Genomic DNA, 22,846 nt, shown 5'->3' with positions numbered 1-22,846 from the left:
TGCAGTCTCTTTGAAATCTAAATGAGCACGTGATCTTCTCTCATGCAAAAGTATTAGTAAAATTGTAAATTCTGCGTAAGAGTGGAAATACCTCGATTATAATTTCTGAATCTGTTTACTTCAAAAAGAAATTAATAATAAAACAATGAATTCGATTAGCTTTCAATGAAAAGTAATAAAACTTACATGTACGGCTTACATGCAAAATATTAAATATTATTTAGCTAAAGCAAAACATGACTTCTCTCAGATATGCGAATGACATGGAATAAAAATTAAGTGCAAGACCAGCGGTTGTTAATTAACTATATTTTTAAATAGCTACTTCAAAGATTCTGAAAAATGACATCTGATTTAAAATATAGACACATTTTTCAAAATGCTCGCTTATCTTCTTTCAGTTATATAGATGAAAATGTATGCTAAAATTAGTAAATGCATGGATAAATATTGTGAAAAAAAAAACAGTAAATTAACATGAAATAGTGTTAACATAAAACATAAATTTACATGAAAGTCTATGTAATGAAAAACAGCATTCGTAATAAATTTTAAAAATGTTCGAATGAAGTGCATTATAATTTTACTACCTTTCTGAAAATTCATAAATGGAACGGAAAAATAATTTATCCCGTTCGCTTGGTTACGGCATATTCCATTGTTTCATACACAATTTGTGAATCTGGTTAAGGACTTGTGTCATTCGAAACATATGTAGAAAAAATATTCATTTGTTGTTCATATTTTGCATATTCAGATACTTTGTTGTAAATCTGACATTTTCTTATTCTATTTTATATTCCCTAAAATTGCTTGGCTTGGAAAGACGTTTTTCCATGGATATTATGTACTTCTCCTGTACGTCTGTGACTGTTCTAATCATTTAAGTTACAAACTAAGTGTAAATAAAATCAATCTCTAGTTATACAGGAATTATTTTGAATGTTTGTTTAATCGGAAACGAAGGATGCAGCCCATGTTCAAAAGTTAAGGGTAAAATAAAAATGTGACAAGAGAAAATTTAAAGAATAAACAAATTAAAAAAATAAAACTTATTTTCGAAGTAAAGTACAGAATGAAAAACACATTTTCATATGACAAATGTAATTTGTATGCGTTTTTGCTTATTACAGCTTTTTTTTTTCATTTAATTAATACATTCCACCCGCCAAACCAGTGAGCTAGCGGGGACTTCTGTCTCTATTCCCAATATTTTGTTATGAATCGTTAAAAATAATTAAATTAAAGCATGGGAAAATTAATTCATTGAATAGCTACTTTCTATTAAAAATTTTTTTTAATCAAATTTATCCGGTTAGTAAAAGTTTATAACTTTTTATGATTATCAGTGCAAGTGATAGAACGTTCTAAGTAGTGCCTTAATACAAATATTATGTAGCAGATGATCCCTAATCTGATATGCTCCAAATGATCCCTGTCTTTTCTGCTTTTATTTTAAGAACAAAGAAAATTTTTATGAGTTCTATGTAAATTATAAGTCAGCATTTAATATTAAAAAATTGGGAAGGTTAAGATCTTTTGGACAAAGCAAAATGATTTCCTCTTTATTTTCTACCCATACTTCTAGATGAGAGTCTTTCAAACAATTTCAGGAAGATTCTTTGTAATTTTTGGAAACACGAGATGCACAACTTTCTGCAAAGTGATTTGAAAGAAAACAATTATGTGCATGCAATCCAAAGTATTAATGTAAATCACAAACAGTAAAATACGAATTACTTTTTCCTACCTACTTTCACATTTGGCTCTGTTTTCGATTTAGCATTTAAAGAGCTATTCAGGTTCTCCTATGGGACACATAAAGACACATACAGCCCTCTTGATGAAATTCGTAAAAACAAATCTAAACAGAATATTTATGATTTAGAGGCACCACAGCACTCTTCTGGGAAAAATCTTAAAACGAATTAAAATATTAATAGTCACAATATAGAAGCAGCCCCATCTTGAGGAAATTCGTAAAACGAATCATGCAGCAAGGACATGAAAGTTAAAATTCCGCAAATAAATACGAGGTGGTCATAAAATAATTTGATTAACAAATGATAATTAGACAGTTTGGAGATGGAGGAATCTGTTGGAGCTTTTACTAGATAAGCTTCGAGTGACAAGCTCTTGTGATACACAACACATGGATCACGATTATAATTTTACGGAAATTTCCAAGATAAACACCAGAATTTTAAAATAGCACGACTTTTTGTATGATGAAAAATAGTAGAAAACTTTGGAATTATGTGTACAGAATGAAAGCCAGAGATGTCAGAGAAATGTCTTTCAACAGTAAAACGCCAACCAGCCAGTATCAACCACAGAACACCAGTACAGGTTCTCGGATATGAGGTGGTAGTACTGTAACATCTGTCAAGCGATAATCCATATACTCTCAGCAACTATGAAAGTAATTCCCCGTTTTTTTTTTTTTTTTTTTTTTTTTTTTTGTGTGTGTGTGTGTGTGTGTGTGATGGTTCACAAAAAATGAATAAGAATTTCACAGAAGCAAAACTGTGAAATCCATACAGAATAATTTTCTATGATGCAAATAATCTTCGTTTATCCAAGATCACTGTCATAAGGTTCTGACAGCAATAGACGTTAGTTCATGGAGAATGAAGATTTTCTCTATCGAATCTCTAGACAGAGAAGACACATTGCGTCTTTACTGGGCAGCTAAACAAAAAATGTGTCGATTGCTAAGACACCAGTTCCCACGACTTCTTGTAGATGCTATTGCTCAAAGCCAAGTTTGACTGTATGGATTGGAGTGGTGGCTGACTTCTTTCTGGGTCCATATTTTTTCGAAAAACATTCATCCACGGTTTGGATACGTGCAATGTCGCAGCCACAAGTTGAGTGTTTATTCTGAATACAAGCGAAGTACCTACTTGGCTAAGACTGCGCTGTCCACGCATATGATTTCTGAATTGAGAGTACATATTACTTTGCAGAGCATCATTTTGATGCAGAATGGTAAATCATCAAATGTGGGATATCGGTTATAGCATTTTATCTCTCGCTATTTTATGCTTTAGGGAACTTCCGAGCTGCCTGATTTAATACGTGCAGTTCTGCATTATTTAAAGCCTATTGATTACCAAATAATTCCTTTACAATGAGTGCCTCAAAAAAATATCATAAGGAAAGCCCTAACTATGTTAATTGGTATGCTTCGCACAGCTCCTGTCACTGTCGTTGGACATATGCTGAATGTCCTTGGCATATTAGCCTTTATAACATTTGCCGTAACAGTAGCATTTTGAATGTTAAAAACGTTTTTTCCAAATGTTTTGCAGAATATTTTCTAAATATTTTGGAGCGTTAGGTTATACAATGTCAAAAATCTAGCATTCACTGCTTTGTCAGTTGCTGCTTTTGCAGCAACGTTGCTTTTCAGTAGTGACTGAAAGTCCGAAGATCACCTAGTGACCAATAATCTTGGTGATCAGTTTAGTCAGTTTGACGATGCCCTTCAGTTATAGTAAATAGCGTTCCTTGATTTCATTTATTTTTAACAGTTTAGCTAAAGTTTCTGCATTGCTGTATAGCAGTAATCTTATTGATCACAGGAAATATAAATCATAAGTGACCACCGCATAGCTTACCAACATGGGTCAAGCACCTCCAGTGTCTTTCTATATTGCAGATATATTACATAAATAATTAACCAACGCCAATTATTGAATCATTTACTCACTATTTAAACACAAAATGTAGCACCTGCGGTTTTAATTACAAAATTAGTTTATGTACGTGCTTTTAATTCTCCAGTATAAACAAGTTCATACTTCAAAAATCTGTTCACGTATTGTTTTCTATTAGATTTTTACTCTATTAGTATTGCATTTTCGGTTATTTGATTATTTATGATCTCGTAACAATGCAGAATGTGTTTTGTAAATTATGTGTTAAGTGTTTATTGTTAGTTTTCTTAAATGTTTTGTAAATTATGTCCTAAGTATTTACAAATCAACTTTAATTTCACTTTAAACGGAAACGGCAGACTGCTCTTTTCAGATTCTCTATTCTATCCTTCAGAAATCATAGTTTAATACATACCTTCATATATAATATATTTGTGTATTTTCAGACATAGTTCCTTCTTCAGATGTAAATTCGAGAGTCAGAATTAAAGTTTCACTACTGTGTGATGTGTTTAGAAATAATGTGAAAGTAACAGTGAACAGTAGTTTTTTATATATATCTTTTTATTAAGGTATTAATAAACAATACATACAGAGTATATATTGAATAAAGATTTTGTTAGTTAATAACAGAATAATACTATCTGAATGTATTTTTAAGGATTTAATGATAGGAAGCCAAGAGATGATTAAAAGGAAGTGCATTATTCTTCATGAATCTTCAACTTGATATTAAAATCAATCACAATTACATTAGAAAAGAAAAGTAGTGTTAAAATTGTATAAATTGTTTATTGGAATTTAAAATATCATTAAATACAAATTTTTAAAATGTATTAAATTTTAAAATGTATTACTAAATTTGTCATTAAAAAATTATATGCATTTTGTCGTATAAACAGTTTAAAATATTTCTTCTGATTTTAACCTAAAAATACGTAAATTTATTTATCAAAAACATAACTCAAAAAGAATACCATAATAATTTTATAAATTTGACACAAACTAACATTTTGCCATTTTAAAGAGCTCAAGAGTTAGGGGCAACGTTGGTTGGTTTTCTTCGAAAAAATACTAGTATTTGAAATATAAAAGGGCATTTAAAGAATTCTTCCTTGTAAAGCGTTTCCCTTTGAACAGTTTCAGACTTCCAAAAATAATTTCAGTTTTTTACTAAAAGAAAAACACCACAAATAAAGAAAACAAAGGTAAGAATTAAGTATATACAAGTACGTTTTATTTCGTTTATTAATACGTTGAAGACTAAGAGAAAATACAACAATAAAATGCTGATTATATGTTTTTATTTGATTTGTTTTAAATAATATGTTACCGATGTATACGCCAAAAGTTTTTCTGAAACGAAGCTACGAATCCATCCAGACTCAGGATTCCAGACTCCTTTCAAGAGAAATTTGTAAAACAGCACACACTGGCAAATGTCTTTTTTACAATATCCAAGGGAATGGCGATGGCGGTGCTTAGACACTTCTTACAATATTGCTTTTCCATTGAGAAAAAACTGACTCTATCACCCTTAATAAAGGTGATGTGACCGATTATGCTAAGTTACCAACCACGGTCATGAAGAAATCCTTTTAAGTAACGGTTGGTTTGTTTGATTATGACAAAGCACTCGAGGGTATCTGTATAAGGAGAGGAACGTCTTCGTGGAGAACGTTCTAAGGAAAACTGGCTCGCATACACATTACACATGGGGAAAACCCAAATTACTTTACTTCGTTGTGCTAAATAATTTCTTTGTACTCAGTTTCAGTTCTTTAAGCAATGCAACAAACTTGATAATTCAGAGCTAATCCGCAGATAAGGTTTCTGTTTTAATTTGAAACCACTGTAGTAATTTTTAAACTTGAACTTTACAGGCCTGGTCAGCATGGTATAAGAATGTCATATTACAAAGAAGAAGTATCGTTGCATATGGTAATGTGCAATTCTTTTTAATATTTCATCCAAGCTGTTGTAATAACTTAAATTTTCTTGCTAGTAGCCCGTTCGCCAGGATTCGAATCCCGGACGAATTACCAGTGTTCAGCTACTTTATCTCTTGGTCGTTGGTGGACCGCTTTCGAGTAACATTCAAGGCAAAGAAAAAACGACTAGATGGCTGAAACGACTGAAAGTACCTGTATAACTTTTAAAACATCTTATTTCTGAGTACAACTTTATGAATCTAACTTGGGCGGGGGGAGGGCGGAAGGTTTAATATGTGTTTCCTAAGCAAATTTGCTAAGAGCTATGTTTTTCCCAAATTTTCCAAATTAGGCAAATTGGTAACACAGGACTTTGCAAAGGAGAAACATTCTTTTGTACTATGAAAGAGTTTTTTGATCAGAAAGGAATTCCCATGAATAAAATGATGTCATTTTCTGTCGACGATGCTTTAGCGATAGTAGGATGTTACAATGACTTAACAGCACAGTTGAAAGCAAATATATTGACTATGTTAATGTCTAACAACACCAAGTGCTAAGAAACTTAAATGAAAGCTTACATAGCTCACTATATCTTATCAGAGCTAAATCTTTGAATGACAAGTTGTTCGGACAAGCCACTTTCCAAATTTATCAACTCTAGAAAAATATTACGACGATGCATTCGAATGTTACTAACACTGGAAGCTTAGGAAATAAAGTTTAAGAAAATGATTTCGAGATATTTTAAAAATATATGTATCTAATTTCTTGCGCAGTTTGGGACGTATATTCGAACTCAGAAGAAAAAAAAATATTTACTGAATTCAGAGCAAATAAAGAGCTGTAATTTAATTTCAGATTTGGTTACCAGAAATTTACGTGCAGAAGAAAATCTCTAAAATTTACCTTGGTTTGTAGAAAAAATGTACTGAAAGTTTTAACAGTATTCCCTTGGTTTTAGTGGAAAGCGGGGTCAGAGTAGTAATAGCTACAATTATTTAAAAAAGGGGCGAAGAAGGAGAAATAAAAGGAAATTGTCTGCAGTAAGTAATCGCGGAAATATGAGAATGCTCTTAATGAATACGGAGACAGATATCGACAAACTGGTAATAATTCATCAGGCTCATACTTCTCGTTGCTCTTCTTGTTAATAACTTAATTCGTATTCCCATTTTAAATATAATTTAAATACGACTGTGCATCTATTATTCTTTAACTATCGATAATATACAGATAGTTCCAATCTCATCATTACTATCTTAATTCCTTACATGTCTTTGTAAAAAAATATATATATGTATTCCCAGGAGCACTGAGCATTCAGTGCTCCTGGTAAAAAATCAAACAAAATAAAAAACACTTTTAAATTTTTTTTTAAATTAAAAAATAATAATAATAATAATAAAAAACACTCGAGAAACACTGGTCTAATGTAACAATTATCCAAGAATAACAACGTTTTAGAATTCTGATAATTGCAGGTCCTTCTTTTAAACAGAGGAATAATGCAAAAACTTTTTTATGATATCCGTAAATTGCTAGAATTTATTAAATTGAATTCATACCTATTTATACTGGTACTGCATAATAGTTGAAAAGTTATGTTTATTGAAACAAAAAATTAAAATTACATGGCTTAAATGCAGTGAAAATGCTTGCTTCTTAGCCAACCAATTTTTATATACTTTGCTCTGAAGAACTGGATTTCCATTTGCAAACATGGCCATCAATGTAACTGATGAAGACGATTAAAATCTGTGTCACAGACGGACGACAATCCCACCGGCCTGTCAGTTATACGGTCGGCTGGAACGTTCGTCCGGTTGCATCACAGAAATCATTCCAACACAGTCTTTTCTCTCAATTTAGACACAAAGAAATAAGGATATATCTGCCAAAGAAATGAAAAAAACAATAATATACTTTATAAATGTTTAGAAGAAATTGAACTGCAAACAATTCTCCAAAGCAGATTTCAGATTTGCATCGCGAAATGCTTTGAAGTTTCTTCCATTTCTAATACTAATATGAGCCCAGTTAAAAGTCTTTCACAAAGGTTAACAGCTTTAGCGTAAATAGTTAGGAAAAAAATAATTTATTTCTGTGCAATAATTTCGTGAAATGCACAATGCATTCTTTTAAAATAATATTTAATATCAGCAAAGTAGGTAAAAATGCATATTCACGTTTACTTATTTTTAACGTGATACTTACCTTCATTAAAAGTTGCAAATTTTTCATTCCGCTTTGAAACAGAGAGAATCGTAAGAAGAGATTATAGTAATAACTTCCAAAATTTAGTTGTGCTATTTAATAGGGTTTAGAAAAGACTCGCTCATTCTAAAAGTTTGATGTAACAGAAATAATAATATTAACAATACCACTACTACTAATAATAATAAAGAAAAGAAAGAAAAGGAAAAATTTGAGAAATATAGCTGCTAGATTTTTTTAAATATAAAATTACTAAATTATGAACAAACATAACATAGCTAACTATCCGCTGCAGAAAAGAAAGTGAAACTAATACCTGATTGTTACAGTGTAAGAAAATTTTAGATGCCTCCCCGGCAACTGGCTTCAGACTAACGTGCTTCGATCGCACAATAGACGCTTAAATTTGCGATAGCATTATTGCCAAATCTAGGTTCAACAAATCAGGTGATTTTTGCCAGCTCATTGAGGATAAGATATAAGTTTAAACCTGCTAGACATTTCTATTATAACTAGCCAAGCAAGTAAAATGTTGAATAGCAAATCAGACTGCTTTGTTAGCAGCTGCTAGCGTGCAGTTATGTGCTGTTTCAAGTTTTTGTTAAATGTAGTTGGCTGTCGTTGCTGTTTCAAGTTATGTTTTCATTAATAAACTGTTTCTACAACAAAATCACTGCATTCTCATTACATGTAGCATTCTCCTTTAAAATAAACAAGTGATATTTTTGTAGAGATTTATTGATATTTACTGAAATCTGAGTCACTTGAATCTCGAGACTTCTAAGCCCGCAGCAAATATTTTAACATAATGATATTTCAAGAAGTTTATTGCAGAATTTTTCAGCTCGTGGAATTTCTCCTTTTCTTTAAAAAGAGGTGCGAGTTTACTTTTAAATGATTTTCTGCTTCCTCCTCCCCGTTTTCTCTTGCTGTCTTTGAAAGATTTTATCTATCCTTACTCCGATAAGACTTCAATTTAATTTGTAAATTACAGCAAAGCAGACAGTGGTAGAGGAGAATGATACCTTCCATACCTTGTTCACTGAGCACTTCCTAAAGCTAAAGAAAACTGAACATATTTACGTTACGCGTAGGGAAATATACAAAAACGTTTGCAGTCATTTCATTCAACTATCCTAAACGGAACTCAGATTCTAAGTTTTAAAACAATCTGTTTGTTTTAAAAAATTCGAAGCTTAGTTATATTTTACCAAATAAAAAGAGAATATTTTAAAAATTATTCTTTTTGATTCTTTAGCAATGTCCGAACAAGCATTTGCGTCAGGTAAACGATTAGGAGTGACCCCAAATTTACTACGAGGGCCATCCAGGAAGTAGATTACGTTTCCGTCTGTGTCCGCTAGGGGCGGGGCTAGCGCGGCCATCTTGGGGTCAGAGCGTTGCGCAGCTCAGTCTGCATCTAGCCGTGCTAGTGAGAGGTTCGTGCTGTGCTCCGTTCAGATACTGTGACGGTTTGAAATGTCTGCTGAATTATTAATTGAAAATCCCGCGAGCTGCGAGGTGCGCTCAGTAATAAGGTTTCTGACTGCAAAAAACTGTAAACCGATAGAAATCTATCGGCAGCTTCGTGAAGTGTATGGGGACAACATTATCACTGAAGGTGGAGTGCGTCAGTGGGTCATAAGATTTCAAAATGGCCGAACCAATGTTCACGACGAAGATCGAAGTGGGAGACCCAGCATAGTGACCGCCGAACTTCTCGAAAAAGTCGATGCTAAAGTCCGTGAAAATCGAAATTTCACAATAACGGAACTTTCTTTGAGTTTTCCACAAATTTCGCGAAGTTTGTTGCACGAAATCATCAGCGAAAAGCTTGGTTACCACAAGTTTTGTGCAAGATGGATTCCAAAAATCTTGACAGAGGACCACAAAAATCAGCGAATGGCTGCAGCGTTGAACTTTTTGGACGCTTACCATAAGGATGGTGACTCTTTACTCGATCGCATCGTTACTGGTGACGAAACATGGGTGAAACATGTGAACTGTGAAACGAAATTGCAATCAATGCGTTTTGATGACGACGCACAGCTGCAAGAAGAGGTAACGAAGTGGTTGAAGGCGCAGGCGGCCGAATTTTTCGACGAAGGAATTTCCAAGCTCGTACATCGCTACGATAAATGCCTTAATTTGTATGGTGACTATGTAGAAAAGTAGTATTTGAGTGTGGCTTTCATCTGTATATAATAAAATTTGTTTCCTATACTTTGTTTATTTTTTTATTCCAAAACGTAATCTACTTTCTGGATAGCCCTCGTACAAAAAATACAAGTTCATTAATAGGATTTTGTTTCAGAATTTTATCAACATAGTAAGACAGTTGTTTAAATTCGTATTCATTAATTTGAGTCATTACCTTAAAGTATTTTATTCATCCGCAGTCATTCTAAAATATATATTTCTTATGCCGTAAAAAGAGAATATCATGAATTTTCAGTTACAAAAATTGCTGAATTAATTACATTAATTTATTCTCTCTGCACTTTGTTTTCACAGAGCTGTGTACCCTATTTTCTTGTTTCTAAAATATAAAAATTTATAGTTGGAATTAAAATTAATCGTATAGACTAAATTTACCTAGAAATGCCATGCTGCGTAATTAAGTATTAATCATTTTATTTCCTTAGAAGCAAGAAAATTTAAATTACAAAAATGCTCGAACAATTGGCAATATATTTTATACTAATTTTATTATTACTTCTTTTACCTGAGTCATCAAACCAACTATTTCTTAGCGTTTTTCATATTAAACTTCGAAACTTACGTTCTTCTTTTCTGTATATAAAAAAGTGCGAATAAAAATGTTTAAAAGATTGCGATTCAAAATATGTAATTATATAAGCACTGTGGTATTATGACATAAAATAGTAGTTACGCGTATTCAGCTTTTTGCCCCAGATAAAAAAAATATAGGTACTGCTCTGCTTTTTGTGTAACATTAATATAATGAAAGAAAAGAAATATTACCATATTTAAACATATATATGTTTCTAAACTTTCATCTTAGCCTTCAGGTAGATGTGTGCAGTTTAATTCTTCATAAGATCCATTTCATAAAATTCTTCATTCATCCACAAAAAAATTAAATTTATTAATTTTGATCTTATTTCAATATTTGAAATATTACATGTTGAAATAATTTTCATCATTAATATACTCAATAATATCTGTCTTAGTTAAATATCATTTTATGAATTATCTGCACAATCCACGGCACTTTTTATAGCAATGCGTCGAAAATATCATTAATTTAAGTTTTTGATTACTCAAACGTTTTTTATACTGCTTTTAATTTCGATGTACCGAAATTCGACTGTATAATAAAACGAAAATAAATTACGAAATTAATATTTTTATAAGAATTTAGAGGAAATATTACTTCTTCCTGCTAAATACAAATACAGGTGTTTAAATATAACCTGGCCAAGACGATAATACCGTTTCACCCGATTCTGATGTTCCGTAAATGATGACCTTAGAGAACATGGCAGCCGGCAATGTTTATGCTCTCTAAAATACTGATCACTTTCCGAAGTGATTATGTTTAATGTTGAGCCAAATTTCATCCCTGATTGGCATTAATACTAATTAAAATGTTCAGTGCGTTTCAAGAAAGATGAACGATTCTCATATAATAATGCGATAGTAATAATAGTAATACCGTCATGGAGATGAATAACTTACAATATACAGTGAAACTTTGCGTGCCAAGCACACTCCGTACATAATTATCGCTGAAAGTAGCCATTATTTATAAGAACATAAAAAAACATCGGCAATGATCATAATTCTAATCATGTTCTCTGAGATGACCACTCTACAGAAGACCAAAATCAATTTATTTAAATTCTTGAAACAGAAGCGCTAATTTCCTTTTAACATAAAGTTGTATTACGGTATATATCAAACAACTTGAGATAAAAAGTTTTGTATTTTTATCTAAATCCGTTAAGCGATTATGCATTGTCACATTCTTGCCACTAGGTGGCGAGCATCTCTTCCTTTACTTTTGCTGCAATTAAGTTCCGAGAACAGTCGAGATTGGAACCGCTCTGAGGAGCGTAAAGACTCAGAACTAAAAATGTACTGTCTTAAAATAATTATCACCTACCTTGTAAATAGTGTATATTAGCTTTTTATTCCAATAAATAATTAAAAGACAAGATGGCTTGTTAGCAGTAATAGAAACTCTTACTGAAAACGTGATTATTAGAAGCCTGGCGTCGTGAACACTGAAGATGCAGCAGGTAAGGAATTTTACATTAATTTTATTATAAATAGAAGAACCTGATGCAACATTTTTATGGCGCCCGAACAGGGACGCCAGGTATTTTGAAAAGTTCTAATAAAGTGAATTCAAAAGCTGAATATTAAAATTGAAGATTTTAATACTTGTTCTTGAAGTATTCAGCAAAAGAATAATTTTTGTTTTCTAAGTAAGAGTTAAATATTTGTTTTTCATGAGACGTATATTTTTTTTTTTGTAAATGTTTGAATCTAAGAAAGATAATGGCTGAAGTAGATAAATTAAAAAAGAAAAGAAGTATCTTAAGAACTGCCGTTACAAAACTATTTAAGAAAATCGAAAGTGAATTAAATAAATCTGAAGGTAGTATTAATGAGCTCGAAGAATTGTTAGAACAGCTTAATGCTAAAACCGAAACGCTATCTAATGCCGATGTGGAAGTTGAATCAATTCTGAGTGTAGATGAATTCGAAATTACAGAACAATATCGCGAGAAGATAACGTTATGGAAATCCAGGCTTAAGAAACGGATTAAGGAACTTATTCATGACTTAAATGCACCGAACACACAGCAAAATATAAAAGATACACCTAATGTTAAATTACCAAAACTTTCGATTCCCGTATTTTATGGGAACAGTAGTCAATGGCTTACTTTTTGGAATAGTTTTGAGTCCTCAATACATAATAACGAATCATTGAACAAAGTAGACAAATTTAATTACCTGAAAGCATATTTAGGAGGAACAGCTGCTAGCTGCGTTCAAGGACTTCCGTTATCGCCAAAGCATTATGATTCAGCAATTCAAATCTTACACGACCGTTTTGGAAGGAGAGACATTCTTATTAATGCGCACATGAATAATTTGCTGAATATTGAATCATTAAAAAATGCGAATGACATAAAAACATTTCGTAATTTGTATGATAAAGTACAAACACAGATTAGATGTCTCGAAGCGTTAGATGTTGTATCGGAATCTTACAGCGCTTTGCTGTGTCCGATGATTTTGAAGTTATTGCCTTCAGAATTAACGCTTGAATTTCATAGAACACAAAATGTTGGCACCGATTATAACATAAAAGATTTAATGTCATTTTTACACGCAGAACTTTCATCCCGTGAACGCACGAGGTCAACGGTTTCGCAACAGCAAAAAGTATCCGATCGGCGACAGTCTTCTTCCCCCCCTGGAACGAAAAGCGCATATGGTTTCTCAAATAGACATAATAAACCAAAGATTCCGACCGCTACTGATTTGTTTACAAAATCCGAATGCAGAGAGGAAAATATGAACTGCGTCTTCTGTAATCAATTCCACAAGATTTATGACTGTAGTTTCGTTTCCGGCTTATCATTACAAGAAAAAAGGGACATTTTAAAAAGAAAATGTGCTTGCTATAAATGCCTAAAATTACACCATTTGGCTCAAAACTGCAGAACAAAAATAACTTGTTCTATTTGTAAAAAACAACATGCAACTATTATGTGTAATAAACAAAATCCTTCTGTCGAGGTTTCGGAAATTAAAAAAGACGAACAGATAGAAAATAAAGTACTTTCAAATCAAGCAGGATGTTCAGAAGTATATTTGCAAACTTTAGTTGTTCGCATATATGGAAGAGCGAATAACCAATTTGTTCGAGCGATAATTGACACCGGAAGTCAAAACTCATACATAAGCAGGTATGCAGCAGAAAGGTTACAATTAAGAAGCTTAGGTGAACAACGTGTAACCCACGGACTTTTCGGTGGCATAGAAGTTTCGGAAAAACATAAACGTTATAGAATAAAATTGGGTAGCGTAGATAAACGGTATAATTGCGAAATCAATGTATTGGATGAAAGAAAAATATGTTCTTCGGTCCCTAAAATAAAAAATATACACTGGATTAGGGAACTTAGAAGAAGAGGAATTTACGTCAGTGATGTTTTTGAAAATGGAAATAGCAGATTATTTCAAGAGAACCCCCAAGAGATTCATTTGTTGTTAGGGGCAGATGTTGCTGCAAATTTATTTACAGGTAAAATCGAAGTTCTTCCTTGGGAAAGATTAGTTGCTGTAAGTACAAGACTTGGGTGGACAGTCATGGGGAAAGCGAACACTGACAATTACAAAATAGAAAATTCCTTTTCCACGCTTTCGTTATCTTTACATATTTCTGATGCCACTCTGTCAGAACTGTGGAGGCTTGATGTTATCGGAATAAAAGATCCAGTTACAAAGAAGGCTAAAGAGGAAAGGGATTTGCAATCAAAATTGCAATTCGAAAATTCTGTATCTCTAAACGAAGAAGGGCGTTATGAAGTCGCACTTCCGTGGGCGGAGAATCATGTACCACTCTCCACCCACAAGGATTTAGCGTTGAAACGTCTACAATCTACCACCCAGAAACTTTTATCTCAAAATTTATTTTCTTCATACATTGCAGTTTTTAATGACTGGTGTAACTTAGGAGTGATCGAAGAAGTTAAAGAAAATATTGCGGTTGACTATGGACATTATTTACCGCATAGACCGGTGATCAAAGAAAATAGCTCAACACCAATTCGACCGGTGTTTGATGCGTCTGCGAGGAAACAATCGTCTCCTTCTCTAAATCAGTGTTTGGAGTGTGGACCAAATTTGATAGAACTAATTCCATCTCTTTTGTTGAGATTTCGGGAAGGCAAGTTTGCTGCTATAGCAGACATTGAAAAGGCTTTCTTACAGATCAGTGTAAGGCCTCAAGATAGAGACTGGCCTCGGTTTTTCTGGTGGAATGATGTGGAAGAAAGGAAAACGAAAATATTTCGTCATACTAGGGTAGTATTTGGGGTCAAAAGTAGTCCTTTCCTTTTGGCAGCTGTTATAGAATTCCATCTACAAAAGTACATGACAAATTTTTCATATGATACGGAGATGATAACTAAACTCTTGCGTAGCTTCTACGTAGATAACGTTGTTGCCAGTTTTGACAAAGAATCCGAGATGATCCAGTTTATAGAAAAATCTCGAGAAATAATGTATGAAGGAAAGTTTAATCTTCGAGGTTGGTTACATAACGGAGATAACTTGAAACAGGAAACTATTTCACCCGTATTGGGTCTGTTATGGAACTCTCAGAAAGATAATTTAACTTTGAATCTGAATTGGCTAGAATATTTTGAAATGGGCATAATAACGAAGAGAACAATTCTCGCTGTAACACACAAAATATTTGATCCTATTGGTATTGTGAGTCCTGTTCTCTTGTATCCTAAAGTATTGTTGCAGAACCTATGGAAAACAGGAATTTCTTGGGATACTGAAGTCGACGAGAGTACAAAACAAAATTTTGTGAATTGGTATAAAAGCCTTTTTCTCTTAAAAGAAATATCCCTCCTACGTTGGATACATTCCAGCAAGGACAATAGGAAGTTCTGCAGCATTCACACATTCTGTGATGCCAGTAGTAATGCGTATGCTGCTGCAGTTTTCTTGAGAACTGTGACGAATTCTGGAGTTGAAGTTCATCTGTTGGCATCGAAATCTAGGGTAGCTCCCGTGAAATCTATTACGATCTCTCGTCTGGAATTGATAGCTGCCACGATAGGTGCCAGACTATGCTCTTCTGTTTTAAATGGTTTACAATGGCAAAATGTGGAAACGCATTTTTGGACGGATTCTACAACAGTTTTGACATGGATTCAAAGGGAAGAGATTGTCTGGGCTGTCTTTGTGGAAAACATAGTCAGGGAGATTAGGAAACTGACGGATCCAAAAACGTGGAAACATATTGCTGGAACAAAAAATCCAGCTGACCTCCCATCAAGAGGTTGCATCGCTAAACAACTTTTAGCAGTTAGATGGTGGGAGGGCCCCGACTGGCTGAAGAAAAATCAGGAAGAATGGCCTATACAAAGAGAAATACCGGACATGGAAATAGTGAATTCAGAAAAAAGGAAATCAGTCATTTCTGCACTAAATACGCAAAGGGTAGAACATTTTTTTGAGAAATATTCATCTTACCATAAAATGTTAAGAATAACTGCTTGGATATGCAGATTTATCAACAACTGCAGAAGACCAGATTCTAAAAAATCAGGAGAACTCACGGTCCCTGAAATAGAAACTGTAGAAAAGAAAATATGCAAGATAATACAAATAGAAGCATTTGGCAAAGAACTTAAAGTTAGCAACCTTTGTACCTTTTTTGACTCAGATGGCCTTATTCGGTTAAAGACCAAGATTACTAGAAGAGAGGAAGAAGAAAATTTTCTCTGTCCAATTGTTTTGCCCTCAAATCATGACTTAGTTCATAGGTTAATTTTAGATTACCATTTGCGACTATCCCACGCTGGTGTGCAATTCGTACTAGCCAATATTCGACAGAAATTCTGGGTCTTGAGAGGAAGAAAAACAGTACGTAAAGTTCTTATGAAGTGTGTTCGCTGTAGAAGATATAGCGCAAAGAATATAGAGACTGTTCCAGCACCTCTTCCTGAAGATCGAGTTCGAGATGCTCTGGTGAAGTGACCGGAGTCGATGTAGCCGGTCCTCTTTATTTAAGAAAAGGAAAAAAGGCATGGATCTTGCTCTTTACTTGCGCGGTCTATCGCGCGATACATCTTGAACTGATAGAAAGTTTATCAACAAATGCGTTCATCTTGGGATTAAGGAGATTTATTTCCAGAAGAGGTCGTCCAGGTATTATTTACAGCGACAATGGTACTAATTTCGTTGGAACTGAAAATCTGTTAAGATTGATAGATTGGAAAGAAATAGAATGTCATTCAACTAGTATGAGAATACAGTGGAAGTTTAATCCCCCAACTGCTTCATGGTGGGGCGGTTGGTGGGAGAGGTTGGTACAAACAGTCAAGAAGATGTTGAGAAATGTTCTCGGAAAGTCCTGTGTCTCTTACGAGGAAATGTTGACTATAATTTGTGATATCGAATCAGTGATTAACTCAAGACCCCTTACGTACCTTTCAGAAGATCCAAATGATCACTAACTTACGGCACTAACTCCTTCCATGTTTCTACAAGATGTGCACGACGTCGGAGTACCAGACTTAGACTACCTGGATACCATCAATCTGACAAAAAGATACAAGTTCTTGCAGAACTTAAGAGAACATTTTCGCAAAAGATTTCGTGATGAATATTTAGCTATCCTAGTGCAAAAATCATCTAAACGATCTACTCGGACTATCAACAAAAATGACTTGGTGTTTGTCGGCAGCGACAACAAGAAGAGAATAGATTGGCCAATAGGTCGTGTTGTAGAACTATATCCTGGGAAAGACAACGAAGTACGTGTTGTCAAAGTGAAAACTGCAACGGGTGAACTCCTAAGACCTGTGAAACGTATTTACCCTCTCGAACTTGATAGACCTAACTTGTTTAGTGACTTCACCATGAACAGAAAAAACTCTGCCGATAAGTGTGACAGTGATATGAATTATCAAACTAGATATGGACGTAAACCTGTAAAACCTGTTACATATTTTTAAATTGCTATACTAATTTTTGTTTCTTTTCAGTATTTTAGAAATTTAATTGTCCTAACAATAGTCAATTGGAACATGTTATCTGGATATGATATGAATGTAATGCAGAAAATGTTTAGATGTGTAATCCTTCTTTGTAAGTATTAATTTTAGAGCATTAGTTACTTTTCATATTTGTGAAAGTTGTACTTGAATTTTTGTTTGATTATTGATAAATTTTGTTTTGATTTTCCCATCTTATCGATGTAAAATCAAAAGGTGGGAGGATGTCACATTCTTGCCACTAGGTGGCGAGCATCTCTTCCTTTACTTTTGCTGCAATTAAGTTCCGAGAACAGTCGAGATTGGAACCGCTCTGAGGAGCGTAAAGACTCAGAACTAAAAATGTACTGTCTTAAAATAATTATCACCTACCTTGTAAATAGTGTATATTAGCTTTTTATTCCAATAAATAATTAAAAGACAAGATGGCTTGTTAGCAGTAATAGAAACTCTTACTGAAAACGTGATTATTAGAAGCCTGGCGTCGTGAACACTGAAGATGCAGCAGGTAAGGAATTTTACATTAATTTTATTATAAATAGAAGAACCTGATGCAACATGCATTATTCTTCCCATATCATGTATATTCATTACATGGTTATACTTACAAAACTATTCATTACATGGTTATACTTACTTAACAGATAACAGCATTTTCCTTTGAACTGACAAAAGAGAAAAAAAATATTAAAAGGGATTGCGTTTCTAGTATTCTTCATTTATAGTAATATTGTAATACACAAAAGTTATTATGAAACAGTTCTTACCTTAAAAAAGGCACAATTGAATGCTCCATATTTCTTCTCAGTGTAGTTTATACAAACTACAGTCTATAATAGCAACTTTTTATAAAACTTAGTTTATTCAAGTTTTTGTTTTAAGTTTACTTTGTTTATATATAAGAATTCCTATCGTACGTGATGTTTGCTCATTTGTTTATTAATAGGAAAATATGTAGCAGATGCAATCCTTCGTTCGCTAGTTTCAATGATTAATAAATCAAGGATTTTGCTTAAATGACGACAACTGCAGTTCTACAAACAGGATACCAAAAATTAAATAACTTCGCTATTTAGATCGACTTTTCCATCGCTTAAAGATTTTAATGCCATTTCAATTCTAAGACTTCAAAACTTTTCGACTGACATTAACAATTATGTTTAGTTACATCCATATTTACTGACGATTGAAAATACAATAATTATACATAGTTTTACACACTTTTGAAATAATGCAACAAAAATACTGAAGTCCCACAAAAATGTAATTCTTTCAGTAAAAAACAAGAGTAAGCAATTGTTCTTAAACATTTTGCACAGACTTGCCACAATGTTTCAGGCTCTTTATTTATTAAATCTGATAATTTACTGAAATATACTTTCACTTATTCGTTGATGGATCTTTTGCCATACACCGACTTTTATATCTTATCAGTTTGGATGAAGTTATCTGTTAAGAACTTTTTTCCCGACCATAAATAGTTGTATTTAATTTGGATACGTCAAATAAAAAAAGTGCTTCTTGACTGCAGCTTTTTGCATCGCAGCAAGACTATTAGAAGAGTATGTAAGATATATTAGCATTTGAAAAATAACACATTTTGCTTATCAAGATCCTGCTTCTTGCTTTCGATGATGGAAGTAATTTCATATACACACATAAAGTTGTGCTTTCAAAACATTATTTTGATATCTTTAATGATTTTATCGTAAATTCAATGAACGAATGTTAACTAGAAAGCATCATATAATGTCCAATTTAATTTTGATACATTTTTAGCCCAAAGGGGAGTTAACCCAGAATGGCTTTTAGTCTCGAAACGGCATTTTGCTTTGGTTCACTATAAATGTCGATTTCACTTTTCAAATTTTTGCCTCCAAATATTATCGCTCTGCATTATATTTAAATAAATTAAATAATGAAATAATCTGCATGAATGTGTGAACGTTTCTCGCATTGTAATAAAATAACAGTACCTGGAGCCATCAAATTTTGGAAAAATGTAGTACTCCACCAGAATATGGGAACCTGGAGGCCCGAATTTGGAATTTGTTTTATTATCTATTTTATCAGCTCTGTAAAGATAGTTATAAATATTATGAATAATATAGCTGAATACCAATTACAATGAGTCCATCCTAATATAACCTTACCCATAATATCAGATTATTTTGGTTTTCTTCACAAATGATTATCTTAGAAAGGTGGATTTCAATACAGATATTTATTTATTTTCTCAGAAGTAGTGGTCAGTTTGTCAAATAGCCGTCTCAAGGAGATGATCGCGAAGAGAGAGTCCATTGTACTTAAATAAATGGAGATAATGATGAAATAATGTTATGAGAATGATGAATGAGAGGTTCTATTGCATTGTATATTTATGTAAACGAATGGACATAAATATATAATGCGGTTAAAACCTCTCATGTTAAACACCTCCCTAAAACACCAGTTCTGAATGGGATGACTATTTCTGAAAGTATAACCAAATATTGGTATTGAACATCATCAACAATATATTTTCTAAAGCCATCACTTCTAGAGAAGAGTTAAATCATCAGCAACTGTGATATCTCTAGCCCTTTCTCATCTTTATCCAGAAAATTGTATTCCCAATTGGGCTTGAACCAGAAATATCCCTTGGCTGTCGTTCTCAACTTAACTTTCGTTTCCCCACTCCTTCATATGAATATGAAGGAGAATGGGATTATGAGTTTTCAACTCCCCCTTTTTTTTATTGTCACTTGATTTGTATTAATTACTCTTTCCTGCGATTATTTAACAACTTCCAAAGAAATAAATTCTAGTAACAGTTTAGTACATGTTTAAAATTATTAGCACGTTTAAGACACCAAGAAGAAATTCAGTTCAATAAGGAATAAAATTAATTCATGTATTGTTTTGTCCTAATAAAAAATATCTGAAAAATAATATAGATTTTTGAATGCATGTATTTGAATTTTCTTACATTTGGCCTTACCAGGTTACAAAGAATTTAATGCGGCTTAATATGATAAAATAAATCTTTATGGTAAACACTTAAAAAAAACAAAAAAAAAAACAGTAACAAGACATTTCACTGTGGCATCTGTAAAATTTTGTAATTAAATAATACGAAATAAAACTAAAACCAAAACAGTTATGTAATATTGTTTTTATGTGTAAATAATATTTCGAAAAGATAAATTACATTAAAAAAAAAAAAAAAACCTTATTCGTTAGGAACGCTGATTCCTTCTTCTTTTCCAACTGAGTTAGAAAGAAATGATCCGTAGGGTATATCCAGATCGAGACCAGTAGGGAAGAAAACTATTAAGACTGAATTCGAAGTGCCGAATCGATATTAAGCTGGTTAGTCTAAAGATTTTATTTTCTTGGATTTTCAAAATAATTTTTGCCAGTTTAAAAAAGAATATTCAAGGAAGTATTTCTTTTTCTCAGTAAATAAACTAAAAAATTGCTCTGATCCTCAAAATATTTCTTATTTCCCAAATACTTTTATGGCTATTACTCAAGACTTTTTTAATTTATTTGTTCATTATCAAAAAAGTTGTCAAATGTAAATTCTGAGCCAATATGACTAGCTGATTCTTTGGAAAATTTAGTAATGTGTAATTTTTCTATTATTTTTTATACACAGTATGTCAATAAATCTTTAGAATTAACTTTTTTAACATAATTCTAGTTGGCAAACAATAATCGATATCGTTTATTATTACGAAATCTCAAGATGCGTTTTCTAAAATATCTTCTACGAACAGAATTTTTTTTGTAATTAACCATTTGCTTTAATCCAGTGAACAACCGATGCCATAGATTAAAAAATATGAGCAAAAATAGCAAAAACGTTTGGCTGTAAACCAGTTGACCAGCAACGAACAAGTTTTTAAATGTTCTGTAAAATTATACGTCAGTAAGCGCAAACACGATCAAGGATTTGACACTATTCGCAGCTTCAAAAGAATGAAAATATTGAAAAATTCCATAATTTTTGAAAAATTTGTCACTTGTCTCTTCGAACGGCAGTTGATAAACTTAACATTAGTGAAGGTACTGCTCGCAAAAATGTCGTAGAAGATTGTGTAGAAAAAGAAAATAAATTTTTCTTTTTTCAAGAAGGACAAAATGAAAATAAATTTTTCTTATTACAAAATCTTGAAGAAAGAAAAAAAATTGTTTTCGTTTTGTCCCTCACGTATTGATAGCAGAAAAGAAAGAAGACTGAATGTCTGCATGTCATGATTTAATCCAAATGGCAAAACTAATCCTGATTTTGCCAAATAAATTGTGATTGGAAATGAAATTTGTAGTTTGCTTATGATCGAGAAATAAATAATCAATCATTTGCTTGGAGACAGTTCAGCATGAACACAGAAATTTCACTTTCATAAATCTTAAGTAATGACCGTGTTAGGTCTGTCTTTAGACCTAACACGGTCTAGACTCAAACGAATAAGTGGTTACCTCTGCACGATATGTCGTCGTTCCATTCTTATTAAGCAGTTTCTACCAAAGAAAAAGGTCAAAATACTCCACTGCTTCCTTACTAACTAGATTTCCCACCTGCTGGTAAGATTTCCTAAAATGAAATCTTACCTCAAAAATAGTTATTTTAAAAGCACTGAAAAGATTCAGAAAAAAACACGTATTCCAAGAGTTCCATGATGAAATCAAGCAGGTATACAACATGCCAAGCACTGCACATACTGCGAATGACTGTATTTCGGAGGCTAAGAATTAAAAACGTTGTTTGCTTTAATATCCGATTTTGTACGAACTTAATTCTGAAATTTGCTGACTCGCTGCGTATGATTACGTTTACTCGAAACAAAGTTTTCTCAGTCTTGACTTTTTATTTTGCATTATAAACTTGCATAAATAAAAGTCTTAAAAGAAGGATCATTAAGTACTCTTTTTCTTAAGAAAATTACTGTTAAATAGATTAAGTTAATTAATTTATGAATATATTACAGATATTATAAAAATTAAACATTGAAAAGCTATGTAACAAAAACTAAATAAAAGTTTATTCGAAGAAGAAATCTCTAGTCGTCTCTTATACCAAGGGTTCTTAAACTTTCTGACCCCAAAATTCTTTCCGATTATTTTTCTTCACTAATATATATCACGGTTTCATATCAAGACGATCGCCTTAGAAAGTTGATTTTTAATAACTATTATTTACATTTTATAGACCTTCAGAAGTGGTACCATTAGAAGGTCCACTTTACTGCTAAACAGCATTATAATATTA

Source organism: Stegodyphus dumicola, chromosome 4, assembly GCF_044657685.1.
Source record: "Stegodyphus dumicola isolate Sdum_Otavi_A_Nest chromosome 4, ASM4465768v1".
Lineage (NCBI taxonomy): Eukaryota > Metazoa > Arthropoda > Arachnida > Araneae > Eresidae > Stegodyphus > Stegodyphus dumicola.
Note: the sequence above shows the minus strand (reverse complement) of the source record.